Raw genomic sequence first — 10087 nt, 5'->3', positions numbered from 1 at the left:
ATGGGGCAAAATAATTTCAATTTGAGTGACACGTCGCCATATTCTGTAAGATCAAATGCAGCATTCACTCTCGATCCTTGGCATGAAACGTCTCGATACAAAGCCCAAACACCACTTGGTGGATCTCCAAGAATGAGATTCATTTGAATTTTGATTGTAAATACGGTTAGCATTAAAATCTGAGAGTTTCCCCAGCATGCATGCCTTGTGAACTGTGCTTGGTTGGACTTCAATCCTGACTCCGAACTCTGAAGCACCGAAAGATGCTGCTGCCATGCTGGTCCATTCTTTATATGTGAGAACCAGACGACAAAGGACTGGGGAAACCATGCTGCTTGTAACATTTTTCTTGATTATTGTAAATGTAGTGTGCTTACAATGTTTGTAGTGACGTTTACGATGTATATTGCTAGTTTTTGGAAGAAGGAAAAAAAAAAAAAAAAAAAAGAAAAATGGAAATTTTTGAAGCTCCACTCTCGTATATTACTATGTTAATACTAACCTATAGCTAGAAAGATCAACCCAAAATGAGAGACGACTGAATTTATGACTTTAAAACAATTGCATTTATGACTTTAAAACAATTGCATCGTTACGTAAGTGATAAAGTAACCCAGAAAGATTTGACATACACTCATTTAAGAGAAACATTAGGTGATTAATATTCAAGTAATAATAGGGAGTCAATTTTTATGAGTTAATATTAGTCAGTTTTTTCTTTTTAATTATTTTATTTATATTAAACCCATGTTCTTATATTAAATAAATACTTATAAAACATTATTAAAAAATTGTTTGGGAATACCCTTGACTTGAGTGTTGAGTCCTTGACGTTCCTGGGTTCTCGAGTGGGGTGTAGGCAACAAGAAAGAAAGAAAGCAATTGCGGATCTTGGGTATTTTAAAGTGTTCATTCCCCAATTGCATGACAAAAGACATGATAGCTTTAACATTGGGATGGAGAAACTCTGCACTCTCTTTTGTCTTGCCCTCCTTCACTGGTAACTCCTTTCCAAATTTCAACTAGCAATGAAGCTTTCTACCAACATTGGACTGGACTTGGAAGATGGCAAGTTGGGCAAGAAGAGTGACAAGCCTCTTCGAACTAGAAGGCTACCTAAACCTCATAATCAACCCTTCTTTTCTGGCCTTGCCTATTGCCTTTATCTTGCAGCATGATTCTCGTTAAGTCTGTGTTGGAATAAATTAATTTCAATAACTCAGATCATCCATATTGAATCACCAAAAATATAATATAATGGAAAAGCGTATCTTTTACTCGTAAGAGTTAGAAATTGATGGAAGAATTTGGATCTTGTGGTTCTTTCGATCTTCCTCAACCAAAACCTTCTGTATTCCTAAGTGGCTGAACTGCAAATCTTTTGATGGAAAAAGAGCAACAAAGGCGGCTTTGGTATATTGGGGACCGAAACCCTGAAGGTCTATTTATATTTGAGCATGGCACCCATTAAACCCTTAGGATTTGGATCCTCTAAATTTTGAATTTAACCTTAGAGAGTAAAGTGTGATCTTTCACCATTTATTTTATAAGTGGGACCAAGAATAAATATGAGAGAGAAACTATTTAAGGGTAGAAGATCACACTTTATCCTCTAAAGTACAAATTCAAAATTTAGAAGATCCAAATTCAAACCCTTAAGCCCAAATAAAATAGTATCTAAAATCCAAAAGATAATATATCTAAAATCCAAAAAGATAATTATTTAAGGAACAAAAAATAATATCTAGTTTTATTCTCATTTAATTCCAAATCAAAAGTAATAATGACTTATTCAATTAGCATTTATAACAATAAATAAGATCATCATTATATAAGTCATTTAATTTGAAATAGCATAATTTGTTATTACAATTAATATATGTATTGCCCACAAACAAATTAGGAAAATAAAATAATTTCCTAACAATCTCCCACTTGGGCTATACATATATTCTTTCTTGACATAATCACACCTTATAAACTTTATGCGCGCATCTGAATGCTATTTCTCTCATTACATTAACAATCTAGTCCGTCTCATATATTAGATATGGAACTACCGCAGCTTTTATCACATTAATGTCGTGACTAAACCACGACAATCACCATCCTAATATACTTAACGACATAGATCAAATTTGGATGAGTAATATGGAAATTACATGCCAAGTGATCTCATGCATGTCTATTTCCAGCTGGTCCAAATTTAAAACTTTATTGAGATCAAACGCAAAACAAATTTTGCAAAATGAACATTTCACATAACATGAAATAAACCATCAACTTAATTCTGCAGAAAAATAACTCAATATCTGTCATAGGACATATAGCATAAACTCCCACTAAACCAAGGCATCACAAATATTGACACACATCCGAGCAGTGTGCTCATGAAAGACTTTAGGGATCAATCCCTTGGTTAATGGGTCTGCTAGCATATACTCTGTTCCTATATATTCTATGGAAATATGTTTTTCTCGAATTTTCTCCTTGACAACTAAGAACTTGATGTCTATATGCTTCGATTTTGTCAAGCTCTTATTGTTGTTGGAGTATAATACTGCTAACTTATTGTCACAGAATATCTTTAACGGCCTTTCAATGTCATCTACTATATGAAGCTCAATGACAAAGTTTCACAACCATATGCCATGAAATCGGAATCAGAGTACCTAATGATCTCCAAATTTTCTGATCTCCGATAAGTAAGCATGTAATCCTTTGTTCTCTTTTAAATAACGCATTACGCATTAAACAGCTATCCAATGATTCATGCCTGGATTGCTCAAGTATTTACCCAACACTCCCACTATAAATAATATATCGGGACGTATGTAGACTTGAGCATACATTAAGCTCCCTAGTGCTGATGCATAAGGTTTATCATGCATTGCTGTCCTCTCAAGATCATTTTTAGGGCATTGTTTGAGACTGAACTTGTCTCCTTTAGCTACGGGTGTGTCCATTGGTCTACAATTTTTCATGCCATGTCTACTTAAAATCTTTTCGATATAGTTCTTTTGTGATCATCTAAGAATACCTTGAGAGCAATCTCTTAGTATCTCGATTCCTAATACAAAAGAGGCATCACCAAGATCTTTCATTTCGAATTTGTTCGATAGAAATTTCTTAGTTTCATGCAACAAGCCTATATCGTTACCAGCAAGTAGAATATCATCAACATATAAGACCAAAAAGATGTATTTACTCCCACTGAACTTGCGGTATACACATTTCTCTATAATATTTACCTCAAAACCGTATGAGGTAATGACTTGATGAAACTTGTGATACCATTGATGGGAAGCTTGTTTGAGACCATAGATGGATTTTTTCCTTTCTCTATTGGATCTCCTTAATGACACTTCTTGAGGTTGTTGAGCTTGCTGTATGGGTTGGGGTTGAGGAGGATTCTCATTATTTTTCGGTACTATACCAATATCTTGAGCAACAACAATATTCTCATTGTTCTCTTGTACTGTAACTGGATCTTTAGCAGGATTATCATTGTGCTCTTATACTATAACTGTATCTTGAATAATAGTAGGCACAAGGTCCTGATCATTGTCAGTTATAGAATCCTCATCAAAAGCAACATTTCTAATATTTCCTCCCCCCCAACTCAATATCCTCAAGAAATCTCGCATTTTTCGTCTCAAAAATAGACCTTGATGCGGGATTGTAAAACTTGTACCCCCGTGAAATCAAGCCTATATAGATTATCCACCAAATGACCAGAGCAAATATTATTCGAATTATAGAAGAGACTGACTTTATTGTCTCTGAACGAACAAAAATAACTTGATTTGTCCAAACAAAAAACAGAAACCAAATTCCGCCTAAATGACAGTACATAAAATGTCTCTAATAAATCCAAGTAAAATCCACTCGTGGAACATAATCTAAAGGTTCCTATAGTTTCGACTGCAACTATATTGGTATTTCTCCCACTTCTCTATTTTAACCTCATTGAGATTTTCCGGAGTGGAAGTGAGTTTCTCCTCTCGAAGAGCTATATTTAGATCCATACAACCGAAGACAATCTCTACGGTATCCTTCCAAACTTTAAAGTTTGAACCATTCAGCATAGGAATACTGCTAATTTGTGCAGAAACATTGGTAGCTAAAGCCATAGTTTCTGGATTAGAACAAAAAACATGCAGTAAACATTCGTTAAATAATGGGAAAAAAGTCCATATTGAGATATCTAGAACAACATTAATTTTCAACCTTTGGATAGAAAATTAACTGTAAGTGATACTCTCATTGCAGTAATCAAATATTGTCAAAATTTCTGTCACACATTAAGTCTTTCTTTGGACCGACTGAATGCGCACATGAAAACTTAAACTTTGCAACCTATTTATTACCGCATATATTTTCTATTAATTGGTCAAATAATAACCTTCCTTTGGGCCGATTATTGACCGCATAATTAATAGAAAATAAACAAAAATGTGCAATGCTTATTATTTGGCCAAACAATAAACTTCCTTTGGGCCGATTATTATTCGCATAAATAATAAGCATCACTTTATTCTTAATTAATTACCCAAACATGTATTTACTATCTGTATATAATTCAGCCAAATATAGACCTTCCTTTGGGCTGACCAATATTCGCATGAATTATATATCGTCATATTCCTTATGTTTTGAATAAATCAATTTTCACAAAAGAGGCTACTTTGGCAGCATAATGTTCAATCAATTTATTCCAAAACTAATTTTTTATAAAATGAGTGGGTATAATAATCCTTATATCTCAAGAGGATAATCCATTAATTTTATACCAAATTAAAGATATAAACATAATTAAATATGAGACAATTATAATTTAATAATGTTCTATTAATCCTTTAGAATAAAACATTTGTTTATTATGTAAACTAAATGCGAAATCGGACTCATATAAAATATATATATATAAAGAATTGCAATCACAACATTAGAACAAAAGAATATCAATCTCTACGTTTGTACAACAGAAGCAATTACATGTGACGCACACACAAAACATATATGTTAAAGTTAAATGTATTACATGCGTGACAATAATAAAGAATCACAAAGACATTATTTACAATTCTACTGTACGGCAACATTGAACGTAGACGCATATATACGCATATATCGATCCAAAATAAAAAATGAAATATTTTTGATGACTAAATTATGGATGGCTCTGATACCACTTGTTGGAATAAATTAATTTCAATAACCCAGATCATCCATATTGAGTCACCAAAAATATAACATAATGCGGAAGCATACTTTTTTACTCATAAGAGTTAGAAATTGATGGAAGAATTTGGATCTTGTGGTTCTTTCGATCTTCCTCAACCAAAACCTTCTGTATTCCTAGGTGGCTGAACTGCAACTCTTTTGATAGAAAAAGAGCAACAAAGGCGGCTTTGGTATATTGAGGACTGAAACCCTGAAGGTCTATTTATATTTGAGCATGGCACCCATTAAACCCTTAAGCCCAAATAAAATAGTATCTAAAACCCAAAAGATAATATATCTAAAATCCAAAAAGATAATTATTTAAGGAACAAAAGATAATATCTGGTTTTATTCTCATTTAATTCCAAATCAAAAGTAATAATGACTTATTCAATTAGTATTTATAACAATAAATGAGATCATCATTATATAAGTCATTTAATTTGAAATAGCATAATTTATGATTACAATTAATATATGTATTGCCCACAAATAAATTAGGAAAATAAAATAATTTCCTAACAGTTTGTGCTTTCCAGTTATGACTTCAATGCTGGGGTATCCTTGATGTTTTACCAGGTCACCTATTTTGTTCCCTTTTAATTATTCTAATGCATGTTTGGTGATAGTGCCTTTTGACTTTTGTGTTATGTCTTGTGTGGTTGCAGAGTTTGATTTCAGTTATTGTTGTTTCTGTACTCAACCTTCTAGGCTTAGTTTCAACTGAGCCACTAACTTGGAGACTGGTTAAAGTTAGGTTGCCAGTGAATGTTATGTTTGTAGGAATGCTCGTCACTAGCATGTTTAGGTATGCTGATTTTAATTATCTTAGCTGATATGATGCTTTATTTCTGTTTTTCATTGAGTCATTATAATATTTGGATCGTTTTTTCAAATGGGATGGATGCTTTTGACTGGTTTATTTTTCTCTTTATCATGTGACTTGTATTATGTGCAGTTTGAAGTACATTAATGTAGCTATGGTAACAATATTGAAGAATGTTACTATTGTCATGACTGTCCTTGGTGAAACATATTTGTTCAAGAAGCACCACGATAGTAGAGTCTGGACTGCTTTGTCTCTAATGGTATGTCAAACATCCTTTGACACTAGAGCCTTGTGATCCCTGGAATATTTTGTTTGCGCTATGCTGCTTTGCATATTTCTAGGTGGTTTATGTATTTCGAATTTCGATCCTTACAATAAAGCCTTTTACTTTGTTGTGCCTATGTATTGTTTGGCTTACAATAGGATACAAGGGCATACTTCGATTCCTAGTTTGCTATAACCAACTCTACCTAGTGAAAACAGAAAAAAAAGGCTTTATTGTTGTAGCTTGTAGGAAGGAAATGTTAGGATTTTGTATTATTCTTTTTCGAATGTACTTTATTTGGGGTATCATTACTCTTTTTCCATCCCTTTTGGTGAATTGAACATGAACATGGTTTATTCAGTGGTGTTTGTTTTCTATAAAAATGTCCTTATTTATTTTATAAACCATCACAAATTGTTTAGTAAGATGACCTGATAGAGTTTTTGTATTTCTGTTGCAGATCCTTTCAGCAATAACTGGAGGGATTACTGATCTTTCTTTTCATGCTACTGGCTATGCTTGGCAAATACTTAACTGTTTCTTAACTGCATCATATTCTGTGACTATAGACCTTTTGAGATTTGGGGGTAAGCTTTGGTTCAATGGGAGGCATAGTCTTGTGAATTGGTTGGTGGTCATGGGTTCTAGTGGCAGAAGCTGCCCCTCCTAACACCTACAAGGATTCATTCCTTGTTTGCTGGAAACTTCGTCCGTTGACTAGGGAGTTGAGATATCAAAGCTGACAAGTCAATATTAAATTCATTATCATCTGCCCTCTGTCTTGCTAAAATCCTTTTTCCCCCCTCCAAATGATCATTGAACTTTCTTTTCTTTTATTCTGTCAGTATGGTTTTCTTCTTTCTAAAATTATCTGGATATTTATATACTTTTCTTTTCTTGTTATTAGTATTATATTTCACTGATATATGTTACTCTGGATGAAGTCAGTGAATCATTTTATTCAACTAAGGCTTTACCACTATTCACTTATTTTGATGAAAGTGGATGCAGCGCGCGTTGATGTTTCAGGTTTGTACTTAATGGAGGGCACTTATTCCAAAGCGGAGAAAGATTAGTTAACTTTGATAATGTGTATATTTGTAGATGAGCTATAATTGTTTGCTTTTGGTAATGCTTACTGGTTGATTAGTTGCTTATATTTTGCGCTGCAGCTGACCCTGCGAAGGGTCATGGACTTGGCAAAGCAAGTCACAAAATCAGGAAATTTAAATGAGTTTACAGTGGTATTGTTGAACAACACCGTTTCTCTGCCTTTGGGGATTTTCTTGATTATTGTTTTCAGTGAGGTGGACTATCTCTTAAGAACGTGAGTTTTCTCCACAATTTTTGAAATAAATATTATGTTGATAGCAGAAGCAAAAGCTACTCACTCTTCTTTAATTGGCAAACCGCTACTACAATTGCCTAGCTTTTGGTTAGTAATGACCTTTAGTGGATTTTTGGATCTGGCGATCAGCTTCTCATCCATGTGGTTTCTTCATCACACGGGAGCAACAACTTACAGGTGTGATAAGAGGGAACTATTCTGGCAGTTTCTCTCAACTATTACAGTTCCCTATCAGCATCGAAATTAGAACATTATTCTACGCATATCCAACCACTGATTTTCTATTTGCAGCCTTGTTGGTTCGATGAATAAGTTCCCACTTTCTGTAGCTGGAATTATTCTATTCAAAGCTCCTACTAGTTTGGAGAACTCTGCTAGCATTTTATTCAGTTAGTTCCTGCGATAGTGTCGTAGTGTTCCTATATTACATCTTGTTGCAACACTAAGAAGTGTGACTTGTAGGTCTTCTGGCAGGAGTAATTTTTGCTAAAGCCAAAATGCAAGACAAAATTTGAACCTGAATGGCATTCAAAGGGCGCTTTGCACTTGAAGTGATCATCTCTACCTCAATGGGATTCAATTTTGTGAATGAAGGTGGAACTGTGAAGTTCAATGCAGTTCTGACATGCATCTTTGAGAGATGGTATCATCTAAACTTCACGCCACTTAAACATGTAGCCTCGGGTGATTGGTTGTTGATTCTTGACTTCAAAAGCACCTAGGGTGGCTGAGCATTTCTTTCACTGAGAAGTGGTTGGTCTACTCCTTGTCATGTGGATCTCTGAGGTAGAAGCTAACTGGGTTGCAGTGGCAGCAAAATTGTTACTAACCTTTTGCAAAATTGTCCACATCTATCTATATTTATTTGAATTAGGCATCATCTTGATTTTAGTAGTAGTAAAATGAGTATTACTGTTACTAGGTTATATTCCTTTTTTTTTTTGCTAGACCGATAAAAACTAATGTTATGTAATCGCTTCTCAATGTTATGTCTGTTAGAAATGGGATGTGGATCAAATTAATCATACAACATGGTGCTATATGAACCTAATTTCTAGAGGAGGGGAATGTGGGTTTTTTTTTTTTGTCATTAGGAGGGAGATTTGCGTTAACTACTAATTTTTTAACTTAAATGATATAGTTAAGAGACTAATCTCAACACAATTTTTATTTTAAAGTAGAAGGTAATTCCATTCCAAAATAAAAAATGCATCATACGTACCCATATTATGCATATTTTTTCTTAAACACTTGTCTTCCACTTGAATATTCAATTCCTGCGTTGTTTCGTGTTTTGGTTTGGATGAGATTTCATACAAAATCAACTCTGTAATTAACTTGTGGCGTTCGACGATGAGAAATCTGCCATTGGCCAGCCTTGAAGCTTCTGGTGCCATAGAGTCCTATCATGCGAAGCTAAAAGCCTAATCGCAGTTGCATTCCATGTAACAGCGGCAAAGCTATTTATTTTTTACTTTATGTTGGACGATATAGAAAATATGCTACTGAGTTAATTTAGCTCAAATTTTAAGCACTGAAAATTTGTTTCACACTATGGTATACAATATACTCATCTACATTTCTGATTTCTCTTTGTTCGCTTAAGTTGTTCCGTTACTGTTGTGAGGGTTGTCGTTAAAGTGTTTATATTGAATGAAATTGTTACTGTGAGTTACTCAGCTGCCGCTGGTTCTGTTCGAAGAAATAAAGCTGCTGCGTTGTTGGTTGCGGTTCAACTAGTCGTCACACCACAACCCCGCCTTTAGTTCAATTTCTCTTAATTTTGACTATTTGAGGTAGAGGCACTTTTCTTAAATTTATTTTATTTTCAAGAGTTGTTACAAGTCGATATTAATGCGAAAAGTATATTTTTGTGATTTCGTAACTCATATGGACTGAATTATGTTGTTTTGAATGATTGTAATTGTTTGTCTGATGGAACTATTGACTGTTTGAGAAGGTTGAATATTCTGAGTTATTGATTTTATTAAATTGGCGGTTGTCGAATTTGTTTTCTTGAGATTTGAAAATGTTTTGTTATTGAAAATGAGTTAACTTTTGAAAAGATTTAATATTGGAATTTAGTTTAATTCTGAAAATGATTTTGTATTAGAAAAGATTGAATATTGAAATTTGGTTTAAAACAAATTTGAAAAGGATTTGATATTGGAAATGGTTTGATTATTAGAAATGAGTTACTGTTTGGAAATTATTGAAAGGGGTTTGAGGAATATTTGGATGGGACCCGAGAAGGGTGGCAGAGTCCGAGTTTTAGAGAAGATGCTGTCGAAATTTTGATAAAAATTGGAGATTTCATTTGAAATGGTTATTTAGAAAATTTGGATTTTATGAATTTTATGATTTGATTTTGAGTTGTTAAAAAAGGACTTCTTTTTTAGTTTGATTTATTTAGAAAAGA

General features: G+C 33.6%; 1 pseudogene; it reads left to right on the top strand.

Annotated features, from left to right (window-relative positions):
* LOC107633579 lies at positions 758 to 8183 on the top strand (annotated as a pseudogene).

This window comes from Arachis ipaensis, chromosome B03, assembly GCF_000816755.2.
Source record: "Arachis ipaensis cultivar K30076 chromosome B03, Araip1.1, whole genome shotgun sequence".
In the NCBI taxonomy this organism is placed as follows: Eukaryota; Viridiplantae; Streptophyta; class Magnoliopsida; order Fabales; family Fabaceae; genus Arachis; species Arachis ipaensis.
The sequence above is the reverse complement of the archived record's forward strand: the minus strand, read 5'-3'. Positions and strand labels throughout refer to the sequence as shown.